Source organism: Tachyglossus aculeatus, chromosome 3 (genome assembly GCF_015852505.1).
Source record: "Tachyglossus aculeatus isolate mTacAcu1 chromosome 3, mTacAcu1.pri, whole genome shotgun sequence".
Lineage (NCBI taxonomy): Eukaryota > Metazoa > Chordata > Mammalia > Monotremata > Tachyglossidae > Tachyglossus > Tachyglossus aculeatus.
Window position 1 is genome coordinate 29,136,974 of NC_052068.1, and position 27,799 is coordinate 29,164,772.

The 27,799-nt window shown below is 43.0% G+C and overlaps 1 protein-coding gene and 1 non-coding gene across 3 annotated transcripts in view; both read left to right on the forward strand.

The window, feature by feature from the left end:
* Positions 1–27,799, forward strand: part of LRMDA (leucine rich melanocyte differentiation associated) — a 1,241,311-nt gene that overhangs the window by 604,529 nt on the left and 608,983 nt on the right. The gene's annotated exons all lie outside the window — the stretch shown is intronic.
* LOC119926062 lies at positions 25,193–25,330 on the forward strand. Its single transcript, XR_005449975.1, has one exon. It is a non-coding gene; the product is annotated as a small nucleolar RNA SNORA7 (small nucleolar RNA).

Sequence of the window (27,799 nt, forward strand, 5' to 3'; positions counted from 1 at the left end):
AAACCAAACATACTAACAAAATAAAATAGAATAGATATGTACAAGTAAAATAAATCTCCTCCAAGAGGCCTTCCCAGACTAAGCCCCACTTTTCCCCATCTCCCACCCTCATCTATGTCACCCTGACTTGCTCCCTTTACTCTTCCCCCCTCCCCTGCCCCACAGCACTTACATATAGATATGTAACTTTATATTGATGTCTGTTTATTTGTATTGATGTCTGTCTCCCCCCTTCTAGACTGTGAATTCGTTGTGGGCAGGGACTGTCACTCATTATTGTGGTATTGTATTTTCCCAAGCGCTTAGTACAGTGCTCTGCAGACAGAAAGCACTTAATAAATACAATTGAGTGACTGAAAGGAGGAGATTTAATTTTCATAGAGCTTTGAAGATGGGGAGAATGTTGGTAGTAGTAGTAGTAGTAGCAGTATTTATTGAGCACTTACTGTGTGCAGAGCACTGTACCAAGCACTGTGAAAGAATACACAGGAGGAAAGTGTGGCCAAGTGGAATGAGCACGGGGCTGGGAGTCAGAGGACTTGGGTTCTAAGCCAGGCTCTGCCATTAGTTTGCTCTGTGACCTTGGGCAAGTCAGTTAACATCTCTGTGCCTCAGTTACCGCATCTGTAAAATGGAGATAAGATGTGGGAAAGGGACATTCCATCCTGAATAACATGTCTCTACCCCAGCACTTAGAACGGTGCTTGGTATGTAGTATTTAACAAGTACCACAATTATTATCATTCTTATTTTTATCCTAATTAGACTGTTAGCCCTATGCAGGACAGAGACTGTCAGACCTAATTAACCTGTTCCTACTTCAGCACTTAGTGCAATGTTTGACACATAGTACGTGCTTAGCAAATAATAATAATAATAATAATAATAATAATAATGGCATTTATAAAGCTCTTACTGTGTGCAAAGCACTGTTCTAAGCACTGGGAAGGTTACGGTGTGATCAGGTTGTCCCACGGGGGGCTCACAGTCTTAATCCCCATTTTACAGATGAGGGAACTGAGGCACAGAGAAAAGTCACACAGCTGACAATTGGCAGAGCCAGGATTTGAACCCATGGCCTCTGACTCCAAAGCCCATGCTCTTTCCACTGAGCCATGCTGCTTCATGAGGTGAGGATGTGAGGATATGATCAAGGGGTAGATGGCAAGTGCAGTGAGAGTGAGACACAATAAGCATGTTAGTATTAGAGGAGCAAAGTGAGCAGGCTGGGCTGTAGTGAGACAAGAGCAAAAATAAGTAAGGCAGGGAGAACTGGCTGAGCACCTTAATTCTGAGTTTCTAATCAGTCCATCAGTGGTCATTTATTGCATGCTTACTGTGCACAGAGCTGTTTACTAGATGCTTAAGAGAGAGCAATACAGTAGAGTTGGTAAATATGATACCTACCTGCAAGGAACTTACAGACTCCAGTTATAGACTGACATTAAAACATATTACAGATTGGGGAAATGGGAGAGCATAAGGATAGGTGAAGCAGCGTGGCTTAGCGGAAAGAGACCGGGCTTGGAAATCAGGGGACATGGGTTCTAATCCCAGCTCGGCCACTTGTCTGCTAAGTGACCTTGGACAAGTCACTTCACTTCTCTGTGCCTCAGTTCCCTCATCTGTAAAATGGGGTTTGACTGTGAGCCCCACGTGGGACAATCTGATTACCTTGTATCTACCCCAGCACTTAGAACTGTAAGTGCATAGTAAGTGCTTAACAAATACCAGTATTATTATTATTATATGTACATAGGTGCTCTGGTACAGAGGATAGGGTGAATATCAAGTCCTTAAGGGGTACAAATCTGCATACATAGGATATACCAAAGGGATATGTAGTAAGCTCTTAACAAATGTCGTTATTATTATTAAGGGAAGATAAATAGGGGAATTGAGGACTTAGTCAAGGAAGGCTTCCTGGAGTAAACGTGATTTTAGGGGGCTTTGAAGGTGAAAAGAGTGGTGGTCTGTTGGGGAAGAAGTTTTTGCCAACCTCTGCTAAAATAGAACACAGGTCATGTCGTCTATGTCTGATTGGTCAGAAAACACTTATTGAACAAATACCAAAAGAAAGCACATCACCCGACTAGGTGCTTGATACATGTGGAACTAAACCTCGTTATTTTTTTATTCTCCACTGCCCTCTGATAAATATGGGCTTTTGTTGGGAGCACAGGCAGGTGATTCAGGAGTTCTGATGGTATGTTGCAGTTCTCTACAACCTGCAGAAGAGGAAGAAGAGGAGTAATAATAGTAAAGTGTTTACATGTGCAAAACACTACTAAGTGTTGAGAAAAAGTAATGAAGGGCCATGACCTACTACTACTACTAATAATAATGTTGGCATTTGTTAAGTGCTTACTATGTGCAAAGCACTGTTCTAAGCGCTGGGGGGGATACAAAGTGATCAGGTTGTCCCACGTGAGGCTCACAGTCTTAATCCCCATTTTACAGATGAGGTAACTGAGGCCTCAGAGAAATTAAGTGACTTGCCCAAGGTCACACAGCAGACGTGGCAGAGCCGGTATTCGAACCCATGACCCCTGACTCCAAAGCCCGTGCTCTTTCCACTGAGCCAGGCCTGGAAGTCAAGGAACTTGAGTTTCTAATATCGGCTTTGCCACTTTCCTGCTATGCGACCTAGGGCAAGTCACTAAACTTCTCTGCGCCTCAGCTCAGTTTCCTCATCTGTTCTCCCTCCCACTTAGACTGTGAGCCCCATGGGGGCCAGGAACTGTGTTCAACCTAATGACCTTGTATCTACCCCAGTGTTTAGAACAGTTTTTTGCTCATATTAAGTGTGTAACAAGTATCATAACAATAATAATAATATTACTTGGATTAAAAGTAAGCAAAGTCCCTAGCCCTCAAATGACTTGCCTTATGCTGTTGAGTCGTTTCCGACCCATAGCAACTCCATGGACACATCTGTCCCAAAAGGCCCCACCTTCATCTGCAATGGTTCTGGTAGTATATCCACAGAGTTTTCTTGGTAGAAATATGGAAGTGGTTTGCCGTTGCCTTCTTCCAAGCAGTAAACCTGAGTCTCCATCTCGGCTCTCCCAAGCCATTGTTGCCCAGCATAGGTGAGTTTAGACTTCCAGCAGATTGTCTTCCACTCACTAGCCACTGCCCAAGCTAGGAATGGAATGGTTATGCCTCTGCTTGACTCTCCCTCCCATAATTGAGGTTCTTGAGGAGTGGGGAGACATGGACTCAACGTTTTTGTTGTTAAATGATCCACGCTGCAGGGTGAAGTATGGACTGGAATGGGGAGAGACAGGAGGCTGGGAGTTCAACAAGGAGGCAGATGGTATTGAGTGCATACTCTGTGCAGATGGCTATACTGAACGCAACCTCTTATGTGCCACTGCATCCCAAAATTAGAAACCACAAGAAAATTGGGAGACCAACTGGAAGGCAGGGACAGGGTCTGCCAGTAGCAGACTATCTCCATAGCAATGGACAATTTTTATAATAGTAATATTAATAATGATGGCATTTGTTAAGCACTTACTATGTGCCAAGCACTGTTCTAAGCACTGGGGGTGATACAAGGTAATCATGTTGTCCCAAGTGGGACTCACTGTCTTAATCCCCATTTTACAGATGAGGTAACTGAGGCACGGAAAAATTAAGTGACTTGCCCAAAGTCCCACAGCTGACAAGTGGCGGAGCCGGAATTAGAATTCCTGACTTCTGACTCCCAAGCCTGTGCTCTTTCCACTGAGCCATGTAATAATTATGGTGTCTGTTAAGTGCTTACTGTGTGCCAGGCTCTCTACTAAGAGCTGGGGTATATACAAGATAATTGGGTTGTACGCAGTCCCTGTCCTACACGGGGCTCACGGTCTTAATCACCATTTTACAGGTGAGGGAACAGAGAAGTTAAGTGAATTGCCCAAGGTCACGCAGTGGACAAGTGGCAAAGAAGGGATTAGAACCCATGAACTTCCAACTCCCAGGCCCGTATTCTATCCGCTAGGCCATGCTGCTTCTCGGTTCACATGGAATGGAGTGTTTGACTTGGAGAAATCTTTGGGGATTTGGGGATGAAATGGGATGATGAGCAGAGGTAGGAGGGAGGGAATAGGTGCTAAACAGTGTCCTCCAAGATGGCACCAAAGATAGTGTGACATTTCCAATTTTCTAGCTCAAGATGTATGAGTCGATGGATATTTGACTTTTTCTCTCTGTCTTTCCCTCAACACTGCCCAGAATGATGCAGTAATTTTCCTGGTAGGCTTTCACTCTGCACATACAGGAGGACTTCCTTATCGGGAGGAAGGTGCTGTGATCATTCTGCAGCCTCTTTAAAGGGTGTTAAGGGTCTATTTAGTGCTTGTGAATAGATGGCTAATGGACATCGTTGGGCTGTTTAAATGAAAGTTTCCCACCATGTGATACTAAAGTGGAAGCCTTGAGTGAAGCTTTTATCACTCTTTCACCAGCCTCATCAAGGATTTCCCTTTCCCTTCTGGAAATTGTATTTCATGCTGTGTATTTCTAATCCAAGTGTTTCATCAATCAGCAATCGAGGCTAAGTTTGTGGTTTTTATAGAGTATTTTATTCTATGGGGTTCTTTGGCCTGGCCTAGGTCTGTCTTAGTCTTCTTGGGAAAAACAGTTAAATTGCAATTTACTAAAGATCTGTTATGCTTCACTCTTTCACTTGGTATTAGAAGTATTATTTTTCTAAGACATTTACTTAATAAAGACAGGTTGTACTTGACCACGAGGTGGGAATTGAAATCTCTTTTTTTATTGCGGGTATTACAAATCAGGATTCTAAGCAAAGTGGCAGTTAAATGGGAACTTTTGAAACGTCGTCTAATTTATTTAAGACCGCTGTTGTTTGAATGTGTATTTGTTTACAGTCACATTTCACTTTGGAAAGCAGTTTATTTTTAAAGGCTCTATATTTAGCTAATTGGGTTGATTTGAATGGGAAAGAAATGCGATGCCTTTCTGAAGTAGCGTTAATAGTACAGTGATTACAAGGGAAAAATCAGATATTTTGATGGAGAAAAATGCAGGTATTATCTTAACTTCTGACAGTTGCAACTTTGACAACCTGGAATTACGATGGAGATGGTACTGGAAGTCAATTTGACAAATACGGTGTAAATGGATCAGTAGTCCACTCAGAGAAGAAGATTGAGAAGCTAAACCCTTGTTTGGTTCTTCTAGCGTACTTTATTTGAGTAGGAGTTTTTATTAATGAAGTTCAGTGACATATTTGCTCAGTATTTTTAGAATCTTCCTCATCTGCAGGAGGGTTCTGAAGGAGGTAAGCTTGTCAGGAAACTTGTGATCAAAGTTATTATTTTTGATAAAGCCTGGAAGCTAAAATTTGGGGTACCTTTTTTTCCTGTAATTCCCCGTGAAGCATTTCTAAACTCCTCCCAGCAGCCCTGACAGGGGCATCAAAACTGCCTGAATTTTTTTTATTTTTTTTAGCGTTATCTCTTTTCTTTAAGAAGAGAGTCATTTTTGAGGCAGCCGTGACAGCTCTGTCATTTCACTCACACCTCTAAATTTCTCTTTCTGTTGTCAGCCAGCAGACAGCAGTCCCGGAATTCTGATGGGGCTGAATGATGTCCAAATAGATGAGGGATGCCGAGGGTACCCAGAGCTCTGCAGTAAAAATTTAATTTTATACTTTTATTTTTGATGGAATTGTAAATAGTTAGGAAAGTATCTATTCTGCCCAACTCTTCCCGAATCATCCTTTTCACAATCTACATATATTTAAGTAGGCTACAGACTGGAGAGATTTCCAAGTAGGGTTGTATGAAGTTTTGGTTAGGATGACAATGAGTTCCTCAGAGACATTCTTGAGCCCACGTTGCTACCCAGGAAAATTCATTAAATCCCACTGTTTTCCTATTTTTCAGTGTCTACTTCCCTTGTGTTCAGATGACTGATTTTTCCATTGCTCTCCAGAAAGTAAAGGTCACAGGAGAGTTTAAACAAGGATGAACCTAACCAACATCTCCTTGAAGGATTCAAAGGCCCCAAAATATAAAATTGTGATGGCTAAATTCAAGCATACTTGAGGTTGAGGAGGAGAAAACTTCTCATTTTGAAAAAAAGAAATCCATCATTGAAGTTGCATTAGATACCCATCAATCAATCAATCAGTGGTATTTATTGAGCACTTACTGTCGCTCCTAAAGACTGCAATTTCTAGAAATTTAGTAAAGTTTACAATTAAGATCTCTCAGACCGGAAATGGCCCTGCTTGTGGAAAGGCCTCCACTATTTGTCTACTTGCTCACATACTACAACTAATAATAATTGTGGTATTAAGCACTTAATGTGTGTCAGACACTGTACTAAGCGCTGGGGTGGGTACAAGTAAATCAAGTTGGACACAGTCCCTGTCCCACGTTGGAGCTCACACTCAATCCCCATTTCACAGAGGAGGTAACTGAGGCACAGAGACATGAAGTGACTTGCCTGCGGTTACACAGCAGACAAGTGGTAGAGCCACATTAGAACCCATAACCTTCTGACTCCGGGGTCTGCTTTCTATCCACTATGCCAAACAATTAATGTTATCATTTCTTGGCCTTAAGTTTAATGCTGAAAGTGGAAAATGATGCTTGATATTTCTAGACAGTGTTGGATATGCGGAGGAATTAGTCCTGAAAACTGAGGCTTTGATTGGATCAGACATGCTAGAAAGCCAGTTGAGGGTGTAGTTCTGACTGTTACCAGCACTGGTGAATTTGACATTGGTAGTTTAAAAATAAATAAATGAATAAATATATAAAACACCTTTCCCGGGGTACATCATTCATTCAATCATATTTATTGAGCGTTTACTGTGTGCAGGACACTGTACTAAGCGCTTGGAAAGCACAATACGGCAATAAAGAGAGACAATCCCTGTCCATTAAGTGCTCACAGTCTGGGGGTTGGGGGGAGACTGACTTCAATACAAGTAAAAAGGGATCAATATAAATAAATGGAATTGTAGAAGTATACATATATACATAAGTGCTGTGGGGAGGGGAGAGGGGCAAAGAGCAAAGGGAGTAACTCGTGGTGATGCAGAAGGGAGGGGGAGTTGGGGAAAAGCAGCATGACTCAGTGGAAAGAGCACGGGCTTTGGAGTCACAGGTCATGGGTTCAAATCCAGGCTCCGCCAATTGTCAGCTGCGTGACTTTGGGCAAGTCACTTCACTTCTCTGTACCTCAGTTACCTCATCTGTAAAATGGGGATTAAGACTGTGAGCCCCCCGTGGGACAACCTGATCACCTTGTAACCTCCCCAGCGTTTAGAACAGTGCTTTGCACATAGTAAGTGCTTAATAAATGCCATTATTATTATTATTAAAAGTGGGGCTTAATTTGGGAAGGCCTCTTGGAAGAGTTGCATCTTCAGTAGGTCTTTGAACAGGGGAAAAGTGATTGGTGGATTTGAGGAGGGAGGGCATTTCATTTTGGTTTGTGACATTTCCCCTTTTCCCTCATGTTCCTGTGTAATGCCAATCCTGCCCACCTTCTGCTTCTCATGTGCTTTTCCAAGAAAAACCCTCATCTTAATGCCCAATAAATCACTCTGACTTCACTACCCCCATTCTAAATTTAAAATGTTCCATTAAAGTATCCTCTCTCACCTTGTGTAATGGTTCCTCAATGGATTGCTATTGGTAGGACACATGAACGTGACTGTGTGTGCCCATTCCTGGTTTGACAAGGCCTGGCCCTAGGTTCTTTTGCCATGAGGAAAAGTCTTAATTTAGAAATCTTTATCTCACTTTTCTTTCATGCCATGAGAATTCACAACGGAAGCTGTTTCTATAGTCCTCTACCTTCCAGGGCACATTTTCATGTTGAGAAGGGGCTCTCTGTTGTGTGTCAGGTGACCCACATAAGCAATAATTTCCCCTAAATTGCAGACCTAGTAACACTTCTAAATGGTCTTCAAAAGCCATATGTTTATGGGGCCTTGCTCTTCATTTTAACACTGATCCCCAAAAAGTGAAGTACAAGATATTTGTGAACTTAGGAAAGTACCCAGTGATATGAAATGGTTCTTCAGTGCCACTGCTGCTATTTATACTTGGTTTTGTAGCCGCCTGGCTTGATGATCCTTTTTTTTTTTGAAAAGAGAATCATGGGAAATATTTTGTTTTCCCTAGGAGCTGGGCTATGTATTTACTTCAAGTTTTATTAAATGAGTTATAAATTTTCCCAGCAATTTACTCATAGCTCAAGAGGTTTAATTTGCATGTGTTGCCTTTTACAATATGCTTTTCGTAATGTTGCAGATGCTTCTTCCCTAGCTTCAGTAAACAACAGGCAGTTGGCCAGGTTTTTGACTGAACATGTGCCAGCCCTTGGAAATATTAGTTAACTCTCTAATGGCTACTGGGATCTGGCTTCATCCAGAAGGGCTGGGGAAGCAGGGCAAAATTCTAAGACAGCAGAATAAGATGCAAGAAATAATCATTTTCTAGATGACCTTTTTTCCTCTGGCTAAATTAATGTATAATTTTCTTTAAAGCATCGGTAGACCTTGCTTACTTTTGGTTGCATTTTAAAACACAGATTCAAAAGGAAAGAATGAATGACTTCACAGCCTTTAGGAATTATCTCATGGAGGGTGGGGATAGGAAGAACTAGTTTTGATCAGGGGTAAAGGTGGCTCAACTAGAAATGTGTTCTCTCTGATGTGTTCTCAGTCAGAAACAGACTCAATTATTTGATTTTTTAAAAATGGTATTTGTTAAGCACTTACTATGCTCCAGGCACTCTACTAAGTGCTGGAGTAGATATAAGTTAGTCACGTTCCACATGGGGCCATTTTACAGATGAGGTAACTGAGCCACAGAGAAGGGATGTGACTTGCCCAAGGTCACACAGCAAACAAGTGACAGAGCAGGAATTAGAGCCCAGATCCTTCTCATTCATTCATTCATTCAATCCTATTTATTGAACACTTACTGTGTGCAGAGCACCGTACTAAGCGCTTGGGAAGTACAAGTCGGCAACATATAGAGACGATCCCTACCCAACAATGGGCTCACAGTCTAGAAGGGGAGACAGACAACAAACAAAACATGTAGACAGGTGTCAAAATCATCAGAACAGATAGAATTAAAGCTATATGCACATAATTAACAAAATAAATAGAATAGTAAATATGTGCAAGTAAAATAAATAGAGTAATAAATCTGTACAAATATATACAGGTGCTGCAGGGAGGGGAAAGAGGTAGGGCAGGGAGAGGATGAGGAGGAGGAGAGGAAAAAAGGGGGCTCAGTCTGGGAAGGCCTCCTTCAGCTCTCAGTAGGGCTTTGAAGGAAGGAAGAGAGCTAATTTGGCGGATGTGTGGAAGGAGGGCATTCCAGGCCAGGGGATGTGGGCCAGGGTTCGACGGCGGGAAAGGAGAGAATGAGGCACAGTGAGGAGGTCAGCGGCAGAAGAGTGGAGGGTGTGGGCTGGGCTGTAGAAAGAGAAGAGAGGTGAGGTAGGAGGGGGTGAGGTAATGGATTGCCTTGAAACCCAGAGTGAGGAGTTTTTGCCTGATTCGTAGGTTGACAGGCAGCCACTGGAAATTTTTGAGGAGGGGAGTAACATTCCCAGAGCGTTTCTGCACAAAGATTCCTGAATCCTTCTGACTCCCCTGCTCTATCCACTAGGCTACGCTGCTTCTGTTGCCATCTTTGGATGAGGTTACGTTATCACTGTTGGTCCTAAGGAAGACAGTGGCTTTAGGAGTCAGGTGATTGGTGTTCTGCTTCCAGTTCTGCATCTAGGAAGAACGTCTCTTGGAGCTACACCATAGGTGAAGGGTTTTGACTGTGGAATCATCTAGATCATTCTGTGAGGTGGACAAGCCCAGCAGACATCCTGGAAAATAATTGCATAATATGGGTGGTGATGATTGCAGCAGTTATTAGGTAACCTTCCTGCTGGGTTATGGCCCTATAGCTCAGCATCAGCACTATAGGGAGGTCATTTCAGCTGTAAATGGAACTTGCAGGTCATAGATTTCTCAGGGGGCTGCCCCCAGCCCCCACCCACATTCTCTCAAATTACATGGTGTGCCCCAATAGAAGCACACTGGCAGGAATGAGAGAGGGCAAGGGGTGCTACACAAACCACTAACACAATCAGCAATTCCTTTGCACTGGTTTTTGATCCTGAAATCTAAGGACTAAGGTCACCCATGGTTCTCATTGGAAGATTCCATCATCACTTCACTGAGATCATCTCCATGGGAGCTAGGGAGGATGGTCACTGAGACCAGGATCTGGGAAGCTGATCTGTGGCCATTTCACATATCCCAGTGAGCAAGATTTAGATGATAGTGGCTGTTGAGCTCTGTGGAATACATTTATTTTGGATTCACATGGAGAACTCCAGTTTTCCATTGTTACTCAGTTTTTTTAAAAAAAATTGGTTTTTCCCTCCCTATTTTTTATTTTCTGCTAGTAACCTTAGCTGCTTTCTAGCAGTGTCATGATAGAAAGATAACGTGGAGCTGAAAAAAAAAATGGGGGAGAAAAAAAATGGGCATCCTGTGCGTGATTTTTCACAGCTGGTACTTTCTGGGGTCTTCTGACTTCATCGTGTTATCATTTCTACAGAATCTTTGTGCATTTATGGGGACAGTTTCTGTTTGTTACCCAGAGGTGAAAGAAAGGAGTTCTTTTAACAGGAATGGTGAGCTGACGTTCCCAGGGTCAGGGGTGGGCAGTTGGGAGGGAGGTGAGCAATGGAGGTAAAGGACAGCCAGGGCTGGGGACAGGAGGTGGGGATCTGGACTGAGCATCCCCTCCCTGTCTGGGCCCTGGGGGAGACTGAGACTGCCGCTGATGTCCTGGGGCAGTGGGCACACTGAAGCCTGCCACCACAGGGAAATCATTTTCATTTTCAATAGTCCGTTAAGGCAGTTTTTCTCTTAATTCAACCAATCCCTTCCCGTTGTCATTTACTTTCATCCCTGTTACTACAAATAGGTACTTTGAAGAGAAGCTTAGTGCATGGGCGTGGGAGACAGAAGGACCTGAATTCTAATCTAGGCTCCACCACATGTCTTCTGTGTGACCTTGGGCAAGTCCCTCCACTTCTGTGGGCCTCAGTTACCTCATCTCTAAAACGGGGCTTAAGAGTGTGAGCCCCATGTGTGACAGGGGCTGTGTCCAAACTGATTAACTTGTATCTACCCTGGCACTTAGAACAGTGTTTGCACATAGTAAGTGCTTAACAAGTACCATACTTATTATTATTAAACAAGGTCTACATCTTTGGGTCTCTGTCAATCATGGAGTGGATAAGTAGGTGGAAACTGATTTTTTATAAATAGCCAGGAGCAAGACCAATTTGCTGTTGTAGAGGGAAGAGTCATCACTGACTGGTTTGTTATATCTGTGGTGTTAGAGATCATGGTGCTACTTTTGGGATGTCATAAAGCATCTGATGCCTTACTACATACTGTAAGAATTATATTGTCCTTTCCTCTTCCTACAATAGTGCCTTTTAGGAATGGATACTAGCCATAGTGTCTTATGGTTTACTTTCACTTTTCTGTTTTTACATTTTTAGATTCGGTTTTCACCCCGCTGTATCGTAGATCACTGGGGAAAGGGTCTAATGATTCTTAGCAACCAGAATGATAGCGGTTAATGTTGTCGCATATATTAAGTCTTTACTAACAGATATACATATCTCCAGTGATTCACTGTCATGTATAATCTTTGGACTCGTAGGGAAATTAATTTAGGGATGAAAATGTTGGATGTTGGCAATCCTATTTCCTTAAACATTCTGCATTTATGAGGTTATTAGTGGATGTCAAACAGCTAAAAAGTTTTTAAGTTGCAAATGCATTTTTGAAAAAGTACACGGTAATGCTCTTTATTTTAAAATGCAAAGAGATTATCCTTATTACTTTTGGTTGAGCAGTCATTCTCTGGTCCTAAGGTGAATTTTCATTTTAAATTTTGTCTAATTTGATTAGGAATGTTCTTTTGGGTCAGGATGGAAATTGTTGATTTCAGTTGGAACCTAACAAAATCACAGAGCTGCTTTGTTTAAAGTTTGAGAGTATTTTTCAGGTCTTCATTGCATGCATAGCGTTCTCACAACAGTGTCCTTGGATTTGGTTTTAGGATCTGATTTGTTGAAGAGGTCAGAGCAGTCAAATATGGGTTGTTTTTTGACAAAGAAAGGAAGGTAAGCCGGTTTTCTAGGTGACATTCAATTTACGTTGGTACAAGAGCTATAACAAGGAGTGACAAAATGAAAGTCAGAAATGGCTTGCCATCACTATTACTTGAAGATTAGACTAGGCTAACAGTAATGTGTGGAGTGCTGTTGGAGAGTATCGGTGATGATGATGGATATCCTGTGGAAAAAAATCAGATGGGCCTTGGTCAAGTCACAAAGACTTTGTGACTGACAACCTGTGTGTAGGGATTGATTATCATCTAGTGGTTTGGGACAGTAGCATTCAGACCCCCGTGTTTCTGCCGGTCGTGTTCCCACTGGAGCAGTGGTTGCAATAAGAAGAAGATGGAGAAGCGGCATGGCTTTGTGGATAGAGCACAGTCCGGAGAGTCAGAAGCACCCGGATTCTAATCCCTGCTCCGCACATGTTTGCTATGTGACCTTGGGCCAGTCACTTCACTTCTCTGTGCATCAGTTACCTCATCTGTAAAATGGGGGTAAGAATGTGAGCCCCATGTGGGACAGGGACTGTGTCTGACCTGATTAACATATATCTATCCCTGTGCATTGAACAGTGCTTGGCACATAGTAAATGCTTAACAACAAGTACCATTATTATTATCATTATCATTATTATTTTTATATGAGTCAAGCAGAGTGAAATGCATGGCAAAGTGCATGTCAGAATTTTACATGCAAAACCCATTTACAGTCAGAGTGACCATGACATGGAGCACCATAAGCTAACAGATGGTTACTATTTCAGGATTGTTGCTGGACCTGTCCACCGTGCAAGATGGGACTTTGGTTAGAAATTGTCATGATTTACCCCAGTGGGTAAGCAGGTTGGATACAGTCCCAGTCATTCATTAATCCATTCATTCAATTGTATCAATTGAACACTTACTGTGCATAGAGCACTGTACTAAGCACTTGGGGGAGTACAATCCAAAAATAAACAGACACATTCCCTGCCCACAATGAGCTTACAGTTAGTGGGGCCAGGGGGAGGCAAGGGGCCACAAAAAAGACATCAGTACAAATTAGAAAATTACAGATATGTACCTAAGTGCTGTAGGGCTGGGAGGGGGGAAGAACCAAGGGAACAAGTCAGGATGACACAGAAAGGAGAGGGAATAGAGGAAAGGAGGGTCTTAGTCTGGGAAGTTCTCTTGGAGAAAATGTGCCTTCAATGAGGCTTTGAAGGAGGGACAGTAATTGTCTGTTGGATTTGAGGAGAGAGGGTGTTACAGGCCAGAGGCAGAACATGGGTGAGATGAAACAGGGAATGGTGAAACAGGAGAGATCGAGGCACAGTGAGAAGGTTAGCATAAGAGGAGTGAAGTGTGTGGGCTGGGTTGTAGAATAGAGTAGCAAGGTGAGATAGGAGGTGCCAAGGTGGTGGAGTGCTATATAACCGTGGGTGCTAAATTTCACATGGGGTCATACTCTTAATCCCCATTTTACAGACAAGGTAACTGGGGCCCGGAGAAGGGAAGTGATTTGCCCCAGATCACCTAGCCGACATGTGATGGAGCCAGGATTAGAATCCATGTCCTTCTACCTCCCAGGCCTGGGGGCTATCCACTAAACCGTGCTGCTTCTCAGTTGAAGTCTCCTACTTCTGGCTTTCACTGTCCCTCACTGTGGTCAGGTCAGGAAACCCCTATGTCTCAGGACATAGTTCAGAATTCTCTCCTTCTCAAAGCAACCAAACCGAGAGCCATGAAAATGGGGCTTGAATGTTAGACGAGCCTGGTGCTACACCCTGCTGTTGTTCAGGGAGAAAGGAGAGGGAAAGCTTTTGAAAAGACTGAAGAGGGTGAATTTTGTTTGATCTTGTACCTTTCTGTTCCTGCTAAGGTTTGTGTTTACCATGTTTACTAGAGTGATTTCATTGGAGTTTGCAAGTTCCATTTCAGGTACTTCTCTTTCATGCTTTTTGCTTCCCTTTCAATACAAATAACTTTGGGAATTCAGGTTTATACCACTTAGGAGTGTTATATTAGTCGATGGTTCAACGCGTATAGAAAACATTCTTTTAATTATTGGCAGTTATTATGTGTCAAGCACTGCTGTAAGTTCTGGACAGTATTCTAAGCTTTTTTCAAAGCTTTACAAGGATTGTTACTATGCTAACTTCAGAATTAAAAATCCACCTAGAGAAAAATGAGCTCTGTCTCGTTATTCCTCACTCTTTTGTAAAAATGCATCCATACCTTTTTTAGAACAAGTTTCAGGTTAAATAAGTTCAAAAATGGAAAGTTGTGTTGATGAAGTTCTGGGGTTCTTCTGGTAACTGGTCCTCTTTTTAACTCCAAACATTTTCAACCTAAAAAGGGTATTTCTATAATTGATTTTCAAAATAGGAGTGCATTTTTTGCTCTAGCCTTCGTGTGTGGGTAATCCCTACATATAAGCTATATTTTTATCTTCATTATTTTAGACTGTCTATGCTGGATTGATATAGCTTTAAGTAGCAATAAAAATAATGGAATATAGCCACCGTTTGGGAAAATTAAATGTTATGAATTGTTTTTTTCTTAAGAGTTGATTTAAAGGGATGTTTGTGTTGAATGAGAAAAGGTGAGATTGGGTAAAAATAATTCACAAGTGATTACACTGAATGACATTTTAAAAAGTTGAAGAACTGGAATGTGGGCTGAATAGAAGCAGCATTAGGAGAAAAACTGGGAGCTATCCAAGTATTGTTATAAAGTATATTTTTTCATTTGCTATTTAAATCTAAGCCTTTCAAAACACCAAATATTTTACCTTTCACTTGAATTAATCGACTTGGATGACCTATTTTGTGTAAATAATATGAATTCTTTGCATGTATATAGCACGTTCCATCTTGAAAACTCTAAACACCTATCAACCAGTATTTATGATTATTACCTCTCACATTACTGAAGATAGTAATCCAGTTCAAACTTTACATAGGCACTTCTTGTTGGGCACACGTACATACATATCTGGTATTTTTCAACTAATCAGACATTTATTTAGTGGTTACTGTGTGGAGAGCACTGCACTAAGTGCTTGGGAGAGTACACTATAACAGAGTTGGTAGACAAATTCCCTGCCAACAGTGAGCCGTCTAAAAGGGGGATACAAGCAATAATAATAAAAAAAATAAATTACAGATATGTACGTAAGTGCTCTGGGGCTAAGGTGGGTTGAATAAAGAATGCACAACCAGTGCTCGGGTGACACAGAAGGGAGTGGGCAAAGAGGAAATGAAGGCTTAGTCAGCGAAGGCCTCTTGGAAAGCTTTTAAAGGTGAGGAGAGTGATAGTCTCTCAGGTATGAAGAGGGAGGGCAGGCTGTAGGCGAGAGGTCAGTGGCAAAATAGAAGAGATTGAAGTACAGTGAGTAGGTTGACATTAGAGAGACTAAGTGTTCGGACTGGGATGTAGAAAATTGGGAGGTAAGGTATGAGGGGGCAAGGTGATTGAGTGCTTTAAAGCTTAGCTAAGGTTCAAGGTTCTTGAGAACTGGGGAAACATGGACTGAACATTTGTTTAGCAAAATGATCTGGGCAGCAGAGTGAAGTATGGACTGGAGTAGGGAGAGACAGGAAGCAATGAAATCAGTGATGAGGCTGATGTAGTAATCAAGGTGGGATAGGATAATCAATCAATCAATCAATCGCATTTATTGAGCACTTACTGTGTGCAGAGCACTGTACTAAGCGCTTGGGAAGTACAAGTTGGCAACATACAGAGACAGTTCCTACCCAACAGTGGGCTCACAGTCTAAAAGGGGGAGACAGAGAACAAAACCAAACATACTAACAAAATAAAATAAATAGAATAGCTATGTACAAGTAAAATAAATAAATAAATAAATAGAGTAATAAATATGTACAAACATATATACATATATACAGGTGCTGTGGGGAAGGAAAGGAGGTAAGATGGGGGGGATGGAGAGGGGGACGAGGGGGAGAGGAAGGAAGGAGCTCAGTCTGGGAAGGCCTCCTGGAGGAGGTGAGCTCTCAGTAGGGCCTTGAAGGGAGGAAGAGAGCTAGCTTGGCGGATGGGGAGAGGGAGGGCATTCCAGGCCCGGGGGATGACGTGGGCCGGGGGTCGATGGCGGGACAGGCGAGAACGAGGTACGGTGAGGAGATTAGCGGCGGAGGAGCGGAGGGTGCGGGCTGGGCAGTAGAAGGAGAGAAGGGAGGTGAGGTAGGAGGGGGCGAGGTGATGGAGAGCCTTGAAGCCCAGGGTGAGGATAAGTGCTTGGATTAGTGTGGTAGCAGTTTGGATGTAGAGGAAAGGGTGGGTTTTAACAATTTTGTGAAGGTCGAACCAAGAGGATTTGGTGAAAGACTGAATATGTGGGTTAAATGAGAGACATGAGTTGAGGTTAAGGCCAAGGATAAGGAATTTTGAAACAGGGAGGCTGATGGTGCTGTCTACAGTAACAGTACAGGGAGGAGAGGGAAGATAAAGAGTTCTGTTTTGGACCTGGTAAGTTTGAAGTGTCCCCAGGACATTCAAGTAGAGATGTCCTGAAGGCAGGAAGAAATGCAAGATTGCATAGAAGGAGAGAGATCAGGGCTGGAGCTGTAAATTTGGGGTTCATCTGCTTTGAGAGAATAAAGTTATGGGTGCGAATGAATTCTCCAAGCGAGTGTGTGTAGATGGAGAATAAAAGGGAACCCAGAACTGAGCCTTTAGGGACTTCCACATTTAGGGGGTGGGAGGCAGAGGAGGAGCCCTCAAAAGAGACTTGGAGTGGCCAGAGAGATAGGAGGAGAGGACAATATCAATGAAGCCAAGGTTGGATAATACGTTCAGGAGAAAGGAGTGATCGACTGTGTTACAGGCAGGTGAGCGGTTGAGGAAGATTAGGATGGAGTAGAAGTTATTGGGTTAGGAAAGGAGGAGATAATTGGTGACCTTTAAGAAGGCAATTTCTGTTTGGGGAAGCCAGATTGGAAGGGGTGAAGGGGAGAAAGTGGAGACAGAGACTGTAGACAACTTGCTCATGGAGTTTTGAGACAAATCAATCAATCAATCATTTATTGAGTGCTTACTGTGTGCAGAGCACTGTACTAAGCGCTTGGGAAGTACAAGTTGGCAACATCTAGAGACAGTCCCTACCCAACAGTGGGCTCTCAGTCTAAAAGGGGGAGACAGAGAACAAAACCAAACATACTAACAAAATAAAATAAATAGAATAGATATGTGCAAGTAAAATAAATAAATAGAGTAATAAATATGTACAAACATATATACTTATATACAGGTGCTGTGGGGAAGGGAAGGAGGTAAGATGGGGAGGAAGGAGAGGGGGACGAGGAGGAGAGGAAGGAAGGGGCTCAGTCTGACATATATGTGACATGAGAAGTAGCATGGCTTAGAGAAAAAGTAGGGGCTTGGGAGCCAGAGGTCATGGATTCCAATCCCGGCTCCACCACTGATCAGCTGTGTGACCCTGGGCAAGTCACCCCACCTCCCCGTGCCTCAGTTATCCCATCTGCAAAACAGACTAGAGGTAGAGTTGGGTCTAGAACCTGGGTCTTCTGACACTCAGTCCTATGTCGTTTTCACTAGGCCATGGAGATTACTTCAGGAACCTAGGGGCTTTGCCAGTTTTTACAGCAGTCATGCTGGATGATGACAGCAAAGACAGCTATGGGGTCATCAGTCACTCACTTAAGAGTCTAAGTAGATTGGGAGGCCTGAGGCTGAGGTCTGTCTGATTAGAAATCCAGTGCGTGAATGACATTCTCTGAAAAAGAGAGGAGGCCTCTTTGGACGAAAGTGTATCCAGCACTTGTTTCTGTGAGTTATTCTACATCAGGTAGCTTTATTTTGTTCAGTATATCAATCTGGCTCTTGACTCTGTATCTGGCCAATTCCCAGGCAACAGGTGCTGCCCTTTTTCATCATGTACAGTACTGATGTTGCAGGACATGAGAATTATTTCCTTAGAGTGCGTTAGTGGTATATTGATTATAGCACTTCAAGGAGCCTGTTTTGAGGTGGTTAGGCAGGTAGTTTTTAGAACATCTCTTTTAGTTCCATCCCCATTCAGGGTGAAGAGTGAGTTATTCAAAAGGGCTACTCAGATACTTAGGATAATAATAATGGCATTGTTTAAGCACTTACCATGTGCCAAGCATTGCTCTAAGTGCTGGGTTATATATGAGATAATAATAATAATAATAATGATGGCATTTATTAAGCACTTACTATGTGCAAAGCACTGTTCTAAGCGCTGGGGAGGTTACAAGGTGATCAGGTTGTCCCACAGGGGGCTCACAATCTTAATCCCCATTTTACAGTTGAGGTAACTGAGGCTCAGAGAAGTGAAGTGACTTGCCCAAAGTCACACAGCTGACAATTGGCGGAGCCGGTATTTGAACCCATGAACTCTGACTCCAAAGCCCGGGCTCTTTCCACTGAGCCACGCTGCTTCCCAAACCAGACAAAAGTGGAGCTGGGATTAGAGAAGCAGCACGGCTTAGTGGAAAGAGCCCGGGCTTGGGAATCAGTGGTCATGGGTTCGATTCCTGGCTCCATCAACCTGTCAGCTGTGTGACTTTGGGCACGTCACTTGACTTCTCTGGGCCTAAGTTACCTCATCTGTAAAATGGGGATTAAGACTGTGAGCCCCATGTGGAGCAACCTGATTACCTTGTATCCCCCCCAGCGCTTAGAACAGTGCTTTGCACATAGTAAGCACTTAACAAATATCAACATTATTATTATTATGTCTGCCAACTCTATTGTATTTTACTCTCCCAAGGATTTAGTACAGTGCTTTGTACTTAGTAAGTGCTCAATAAATACCATGATGATGATGATGATGATGATGGGGAGGTGGAACAAAGGAAAACCATTTCTTTACTCAGATTATCTGGAAATAATCTCACACACACACGCTGAACTGCATTGCATGCACAGCCATTCTGGCTGGAAGCCTCTGTAGTCTTCATTAGCACTCGGAAAAAAGTTTTACACCCACCTGCCGGAACAGTCTAATCTCAATGCTCCCACCTCCCCTGCTCATTTAATCTTCTGGCAGTCTGGGCCAGGATTTATGAAGAAGCTGAAGGATCAGAAAATAAAGAGAGTTATGATAACGTCTGTCTTCCCTCTAGTCTGTAAGCTCCTTGCAGGCAGAAATTTATCTACAAACTCTATTGTGTTGTACTCTCCCAGTATTCTGCACACTAAGCACTCGATAACTATGACTGATCGACTGAAGCGGATTATGGTGCTGATCTATATTTTTTATGTAATTTTCAGAATTTCTGTCTATTTCCCCCAGGAGACACCTGTTGCTCTTCATTACTGTTCATAAATGTGACTAATTTCCTGATAAATTTCAACATTTGCTCTTAGTGCAAGGAAAGTGGAGGAGGATCCCAATAGCTTTAGAGCTCCTTTTAGAATCAGATGGATTTATTTAGTGCTTACTGTGTGCAGAGCACTGTACTAAGTGCTTGAGAGAATATAGTATAATAGAGTTGGTAGACTCTCTGCGTCACCCGTTCTCCCAGTGCTTTGAACTCTGCTGGGCAGATAGTAAGTGCTTACAAATACCATCATTATTATTTCTTCCTTCATTCATCCTTCCTCCCATCTCCAGAGCACATATGTATATATCTGTAATTTACTTCTTTATTTATGTATGCATGTAAATTAATGTCTGTCCCCGCCTCTAGATTGTGAGTTCATAATGGTTAGGAAATTTGTCTGTTTGTTGTTGTATCGTACTCTCCCAAGCTCTTAGTCCAGTGCTTTGCACACAGTAATCCCTCAATAAATATGATTGAATGAATAATAATAATAATAATGGCATTTATTAAGCGCTTACTATGTGCAAAGCACTGTTCTAAGCGCTGGGGAGGTTACAAGGTGATAAAGTTGTCCCACAGGGGGCTCACAGTCTTAATCCCCATTTTACAGATGAGGAAACTGAGGCCCAGAGAAGTGAAGTGACTTACCCAAAGTCACACAGCTGACAATTGCAGAGCTGGGATTCAAACCCACGACCTCTGACTCCAAAGCCCGGGCTCTTTCCACTGAGCCACGCTGCCCACAAGGACCTTGCAGTCTATAGAAGGAGACCGACATTTATATAATTAAATTATGAGTATATACATAAGTGCTGAGGGTGGTTGAGGGGCTAAGGGTGGGTTAAAGAAAAGGTACAAATCCAAGTGCAAGGGTGTCACAGAAATGAAATATCACAGAAGAGAAAAATTAAAAGATGCTAGAGGAAACCAATTTTTTAACCTTGTGATTATTATTAATTCCTGATATTGACTAATGAACGGTGATTAACTGTTTTAGGAAATGTGTAAAGGTAATAGCACCATTACTATATTAAAAAATAAAATGGGTAGCACTCTAGAGGGGTGATTTACTGCTTTTCATACTTGGTAGTAGAAATCTTCTTCCTCTTCTGCGGGAAAAACAACCCTGTTGAGATGGCTATGTTATAGCAATAGTAATACTATATTACTTATATCCATAGTGATATTTGATAAGCATTTACTATGTGTCAAGCATCAGGTCAGACACAGTCCCTGTCCCCTTGTGGACTCCATTCATTAATTCAATCACATTTACCGAGTGCTTACTGTATGCAAAGCACTGTACTAAGTGCTGGGAGAGTTGTTTTGTTATCTGTCTCCCCCTTCTAGACTGTGAGCTTGTTGTTGGGTAGGGACCGTCTCTATATGTTGCCAACTTGTACTTCCCAAGCACTTAGTACGGTGCTCTGCACACAGTAAGTGCTCAATAAATATTATTGAATTAATGCAAAATGAATGAATAAATACGATTGAATGAATGAATGAACGAACAACAAACAGACACATTTCCGGCTGGCAAAGGGGCAGGGAGAATAAGTATTTAGTCCCCATTTCACAGATGAGGAACCTGAGACACAGAGAAGTTAAGTGACTTACCCAAGGTCACAGAGCAGGCATTTGACAGAAACGAGGTTAAAACTCAAGTCCTCTAACTCTCAGGCCCGTGAACTTTCCCCTATTCATTCATTCATTCAGTCGTATTTATTGAGCACTTACTGTGTGCAGAGCACTGTATTAAGCGCTTGGGAAGTACAAGTTGGCAACATATAGAGACTGTCCTTACCCAACAACGGGCTCACAGTCTAGAAGGGGGAGACAGACAACAAAACAAAACATATTAACAAAATAAAATAAATAGAATAAATATGTACAAGTAAAATAGAGTAATAAATATGTACAAACATATATACATATATACAGTTGCTGTGGGGAGGGGAAGGAGGTAAGGCTGGGGGGATGGGGAGGGGGAAGAGGGGGAGAGGAAGGAGGGGGCTCAGTCTGGGAAGGCCTCCTGGAGGAGGTGAGCTCTCAGTAGGGCTTTGAAGGGAGGAAGAGAGCTAGCTTGGCGGATGTGCAGAGGGAGGGCATTCCAGGCCAGGGGGAGGACGTGGGCTGGGGATCGACGGCGGGACAGGCGAGAACAAGGCACAGTGAGGAGATTAGCGGCAGAGGAGCGGAGGGTGCGGACTGGGCTGTAGAAGGAGAGAAGGGAGGTGAGGTAGGAGGGGGCGAAGTGATGGACAGCCTTGAAGCTGAGGGTGAGGAGTTTTTGCCTGATGCATAGGTTGATTGGTAGCCACTGGAGATTTTTGAGGAAGGGAGAAACATGCCCAGAGCGTTTCTGCACAAAATCGATCTGGGAAGCGGCGTGAAATATGGATTGAAGTGGGGAGAGACAGGAGGATGGGAGATCAGAGATTGGAGAGGAGGCTGATGTAGTAATCCAGTCGGAATTGGATGAGACCTAGACCATGTTCCTTCTTTATATCTTTTTGCATATTATATTTAGAAACCCAGGCTGTACAACACCAAACTAGGGGTCAAAATAACAAAAATAGGGACCAACCTGTATTCAGAATAATCTGAGGGGAAAGAGGAAGTAGAAAAGCCAGCCAGTATCCTATACCTAACTCTACAAGGGTCTCGATTGTTATGGCTGAACTAGACTCTGAGTAATGACTAAAGTCAGTGTTAAATCAATATCACAGTCAGAAAGAATATGAACAAACCAGGGGCAAAGGCTGAGGATTTGCTACTGTGGACCCGTTTTGCAAAAAAAATATACTTAGAGCTGTCTGAACACAGGACCAGGGCACATGATCCAAAGACTTTTGCCTGGGGAAGAGAGAGGAAAGGACTCTAGATTGAAATATCCACCAAATTAACTAAGACTCCTTTACTCCAGGTACAGGTTAAGTAGAGAGAAAACGACCTCACTAGATGGAAAACTTCCATCAGAGTCCCAGGCCAGAACCCATCAAGGAGCCCCTACCTACCAGCAGGAATCAAAGTAGCACAGAGATCTAGCCCTTCCCCAAGAGTTATCCTAAGGAAAATTCTACCCACAGATGGGAGTAACACTTCCACCGTTGGTGAAAGATGCAAATTCCTTCCAGATTGTCCCAGTGTCCTAACAGTCCATTTGCATTCTGGATCATGTAGTTTTTCTTTTCTTTGCCCTTTCCTTCCCTGCAGTTTCCTTGCAAGTTTTAGAGCGGATCTGCCTGGAGGGTTTTTTCAGCACACTGCTTTGGCTCTGATGGAGCCGTCTAACGGTCTACGTCCAAACCAACCGACTGGAGGAGAGGACGCTAGAGAAAGTGAGGGGCTCAGGCTAGGCCGAGCTGCTCTGGCAATGGCAGCAGCTCCTGTGGAGGAAAGCAGACGTGGTCAAGGTTGTCAGAACAGGGAGCTTTCATCCTTCACTAGGCCTGTCCTACCAGCAGTGAGGTAGGAGAACCTGATGGTCCTGCTGTGAGAACATGCCCTGTTGTTTGTCACTGTCCGAGTGTACAGGTTTCTACCAGAGGGGATACGATGCGGGAGGGAAGAGGAACATCATTCATGCAGCATGGGCATGAGGTTTGGGTGTTTGTCCAACATCGTATCAGGGAGCGGAGATAATTACCATGACAACACATTGGATTTATAGACTGTCTTTCTATCTGCCAGCCCAAAGGTCTTTCAACACCCTACCTCAGCTGTCCTCCTCGTCTAGGCGGGTCTGTGGAGGTTAGAGGAAATTACATTTTCTAAGTCTTTAAGAAATGTACACTTTTAAATGTTGACTGCCGTTGGCTTCCCTTTTAAATTTCATTTTTGAGAGGAGCAGGGTACAGGTTCACTGAAGCAGCTTGACAGCATTAGTCAAGATAGGCTCTCCACTGGGCTATGATCCAGCCAAGTGGCATCCCTCAATGAAACAAAATTTTCTGCTTCAAGAGGGAGACGTTTGTGGGAAATGAGGATGTAACTTACATTGCTCCAGGTTGGCAGCAAGTTTGGTGTTGACATTGATGGTTGTTGTAGTAATGGCGCTGACAATGTCACACAAACCAGACATTATATTCTGCAAGTGTAGACTAGGTTTCCTGACTTGTGTCTGTGTAGGAACATCCATTTGGCTCTCCAGCAGGCAGTTTTGTGATATTATTGGTAAAACATTTTAGAACATTTGGGACCATTTGGGAAGCAGCATGGCCCAGTGGCTACAGCAAGGGCCCAGGGGTCAGAAGGTCATGGTTTCTAATCCCAGCTCGGCCACTTGTCTGCTATGTGACCTTAGGCAAGTCACTTCACTGCTTTGGGCCTCCGTTACCTCATCTGTAAAATGGGGAATAATAATAATGATGGTATTTGTTATGCACTTACCATGTGCCAAGCACTGTTCTAAGCATTGAGGAAAATACAGTGTAATCACAGTCTTAATCCCCATTTTACAGATGAGGTCACTGAGGCAAAGAGAAGTGAAGTGACTTGCCCAAGATCACACAGCTGACACGTGGTGGAGCTGGGATTAGAACCCATGACCTTTGACTCCCAAGCCCGGGCTTTTTCCACTGAGCCATGCTGCTTCCCATGGCTTCTCATGAATAAGACTGTGAGCCCCATGTAGGACAGGGACTTTGTCCAACCCTATTTTCTCGTATCCACCCCAGCATTTAGTACAGTACCTGACACGTAGTAAGCACTTAACAAACACCATAGTTATTATTATTAACAGGGAGGTGGGCCTTGTACGCTTTTTTACTTTTGTGAGTAGTAATGATCAGAATGCATCTTGAGTCTTTTGCTTTCTTCTGAGTAGAAAAGCTTAGGCACCTTTGAGCACCCCTATGCGCATGCTCGCACACAAGCACACACACACACACACACACACACACACACACACACACACACACACACACTCCCCTCCTCCCCCTCACTCCCCTGCATAATCCCATGGCGGGCTCACTGGCCAAGGCTCAACCCAGCCCCTGACCAAAATAAATGAACTTAGGGTTTGGGGTGGGATCAGACTTATTGTGTTTTCTTGGGCTTTTTCCTGCATGGGGATGGGAGGTGAGGTGCAGTAAGAACAGGGCTGTAATTTACAGCCCCACTAGCCTCTTGCAAACTCAATACCACCCTGCTGCCAGCAGTGATAAATGTAACATGGATTGATGGGGACAATGTTGTGCAGCCTTCTACTGCTCCGATAACTGAGAAAGGAAGGATGGACAGTAAATTGGGGAGTATTGCTATCAGCAGATTTTACTGTGCACCTGTTGTATACAGAGTCCCTTTATTCAGTGCTCTGGGGTCATTCCAAAGTTGAAGGAGCATTCCCTGCTTTCCTCAGACTTTCTGACACATCCTGCTCTGTTGTGCATCTGTTGAGCCCCTGTATTCGATCCCAGCAAGGAGCAATCCCTGCTCTTTTCAGACTTTCTGCTTCTTCCTGCTCTAGACTTTCCCTAGAAAGTCCCACAAAACTGATAGAACATTCAGCTCTACCGAGTCCTATGTCTACATCAACTCTCTTTAAATCCTCACTGCTCCAAGAACTTAAAACCACATACCTTCCCCTCAAAATTTAATGTGGGCTTAACCCTCTATTTTTTTCAATAACCACTGCACCAACCCTAGAGTTCCAGGCTCTCTAGACCTCTAAAGCCCCTCTCAGGATCGCACCTGGAGAGTTTCCAGTACTCCACCAGTCTTGGCTACTGGAGGGAAAGTCAAGCAGAGGCATACCCATTCTATTTCTAACTTGGGCAGTGGCTAGCGAGTGGAAGGCAATCTGCTACAAGTCAAGACTCACCTGTGCTGGGCAGCAGGGGCGTGGAAGAGAGTCGAAGGTGCAGACTCAAGTTTACTGAGTGGAAGAAGGCGAGGGTATGTCACTTTCATATTTTTACCAAGAAAACTTTATGGATACACTACCAGAACGATTGCAGATGAAGTGGGATGTTCTGGGAGAGATGTGTCCATGGAGTCGCTATGGTTAGAAAAAGACTTGACAGTATAAGACAAGACAAGACTGCTTGCTTGTGCTCCATTCCGGGGAGGAGGTTGCATGATGGCAGCATTCTCATCTCTGAAACAAAATGTTCAAAGCTCTCCTAAAATCCCACCTCCAATAAGCCTTCCCTAGTTAACTCGCCCTAATCAAGGCATATTAGCCCATCAAGTATCTCTAGTAATTTTGTATTTATTTAATCCCTTCCTTAGCATATGTGTATGTATTCATAGAATAATAATAACAATAATGGCATTTGTTAAGTACTTACTCTGTGCCAAGCACTGTTCTAAGCACTGTGGGGGATATGAGGTAATCAGGTTGTCCCATGTGGGGCTCACAGTCTTAATCCCCATTTTGCAGATGAGGTAACTGAGGCCTAGAGAAGTTAAGTGACTTGACCAAAGTCACACAGCTGACAAGTGGCAGAGCCAGGATTAGAGCCCATGACCTCTGACTCCTAAACCTGTGGTCTTTCCACAGAGCCACACTGCTTCTATAAACTAGTTGTAAAATCAATTATTTTTTATTTTAATGATCCCATTTGTAAATATTCTTATGCCTATATTTCCCATTGAAGTCCATGCTCCTTGTAAGTGGGAAACATATCTTATGGTTCTAGTAAACTTTCCTAAGTGCTTAGAAAAGTGTGCGGCATCAATGAGCTCAATAGATACCTTTACTACTACTTCAACTGCTCCTGCTTTCTCTGAGCACCTCTTTGTTCTTTTTCCAGCTCTTTCTCCATAACATTTATCAGATCTACCCCTTTACTTCTACCCAAATTCCTACTACCCTGGCCAAAACTCTTGTTATATCATGTTAGGAACACTGTAGCCTCACTGGTTACCTGCCTCTAGCCTCTCCGTACTTCAGTCTATACTAATCACTACAACATGGATTAGCTTCCTGAAGTGGCACTTGGAACACATCTCTTCATTCCTCAGAATCACACATCTCTCTTCATTCCTACAAACGTTCTCTGCATCAAGCAAAATCCTGTTACAATTGACCTCAAGGCTATTCACCGGCTATTGCCATCTTCCATATTAGTTCTTACTTTCTATTTCCAATCTCACTCTCTTCATTTCTTCCAAGTTCACCTTATAACTGTATCTCATGGGTGACTCTCCTACCTCCCATCCCTTTTTCATGTTGTTATCCCAGATGGGGCTCTCCTTCCTTCCTAAATTCAGCAGGTCATCATTCTTCCTAATATCAAAGTCCCCCTATAGGGCAATCTTCTCCAGGAAGCCTTCCTTGATTAATTCAAAACACCCTGTTTATGTCAACTGTAGCACTTATGTACTTTATTCCTATCCTCAGCACTATAGGAAATTCTTATTTTACTTATTCACATATTCAATTATTCAACTCTTTCACTCTGATATACACATACTACTTCCTTATATACCTCTGTTCTTCCTCTTGCTCTATCTATGTGTAATACTTATGGTCCTTGAGGATAGGGATTATGTCTTTTTTTTCTCCCATACCCTGAGTACAGTGCTCTGTACTCTAAAATATGCAATTAATCATATCACTCATATCATGTTACTCATTAAGCACTATTTCTGAAGCCCAAATGACAAGCACTGGGGTGGATACACGATTATCAGGTTGGACACAGTCCCTCATTAGGTTCACAATCTAGGTAGGAGGGAGAAGGATTTAAGCCCCATTTACTGATGAGGAAACCTAGACACAGAGAAATTAGGTGGCTTGCCCAAGGTCACACAGCAGACCAGTGGCAGAGCCAGGATTAAAACCCAGGTCCTCTGGCTCCCATGCCTCAGCTCTTTCCACTGGGCCAACTGCAACTGATTTTATTTGTATTTGTGATTAAATATCAAACTTCTTAAGGGCAAGAAATCATTTGTTTCGTGGTGTACCCTGAGTGCTTACTTTGTGTGGAACACTATTATCGGCACTTGGAGAGCACAGTGCAATAGACTTGTTATATACGTTCTTTGCCCACAAGGATCTTACAGTCTAGACAAAGGGCTTACCTGTATGCACTTTGCTTCTTTTGCACTTTCCCAAGGAATTAATACAGTGGTTCACATTCAGCTGGTGCTTAAAAAAACATTCATTGATTAATTTTCGTTTGCTGATGATTCAGTCACAAGGATGTTTAGGCTGAGAATTAGGACTTCAATGGAGGAGGAATCATTATCATGATCTCTTTTAACAGAAACCCTCTTCATCCTCCACCCATGTGAATATCTCCATCCAAACCACTACCTTGCTGGTTCAATCTC